Raw genomic sequence first — 846 nt, forward strand, 5'->3', positions numbered from 1 at the left:
CTAGCCTTCATCTCGCCTGGGAAGAGGGCAGGGGACCAAAGCAAAAGAACGCTCTTCATACGCAAAAGCAGACAAGCCGTAAGGAGGCATCTGCGTTGTTTAGCATAGTTTGATTGTACCCTTCATCTTTTGGATTATAGGATCTCAAAGGTTAAGTACTGGTAACTGTGAAACAGCAGGTGTGACGGCCTTTAGTGAATAGCTACGTGATGAAAAGAGGGTTATTTCATGAGAAAGCAGGGGGGTTATATACTTTTGTCAGCGATGGCTGCAGTGGATGTCATTCTGCGTGCTCTTCCTCCCTGTCCAGCCTCTCTTTTCCACTTGCTGCAGTATGGATTCCCACTTCATCGCAGCTCTAGAGTACCACAGCGCAGGGATTGGTGTGATCCTACCACACAAATGGATTTGGTGGGGCTGAGGAAAGAGCAGCCTTTAGAAATTCTGCCTTTGTTACCAGAGTGGTCCTTGTTCGCAGCTCGCTGTGAGGTATAGAGGGACAGCCCCGCCTGATGCAGATCACTGTGGTCCTTTTTCCCATGCATGTTTTAAAATACTTAAGTCTTTTTAAACAAGACATGAGGACTGAGGTAGCTGTAATCCTCCAGGACCATCCCTCGAGTAGCTCTGCAGCTCTGCTGTCATCTTTGCGCCCACTTCCTCTGGAACTACGGCACGGTCCAAAATTTGGGCTATTTACTGAGCCAGGGGCCTGAAAGAACTGTGATAAGAGTTTCCTTCCAATGACATAAATGGATTTGGAAACGTAGGTGAAGTTTGTGGTAGTTACGCTTTCAACGTCCATATCCTTACAGTTCTTGCTACTCGTCATGTTTTGTTTAGGCA

The sequence above is a fragment of the Egretta garzetta genome, unplaced genomic scaffold (genome assembly GCF_000687185.1).
Source record: "Egretta garzetta isolate BGI_Z169 unplaced genomic scaffold, ASM68718v1 scaffold117, whole genome shotgun sequence".
Classification (NCBI taxonomy): domain Eukaryota; kingdom Metazoa; phylum Chordata; class Aves; order Pelecaniformes; family Ardeidae; genus Egretta; species Egretta garzetta.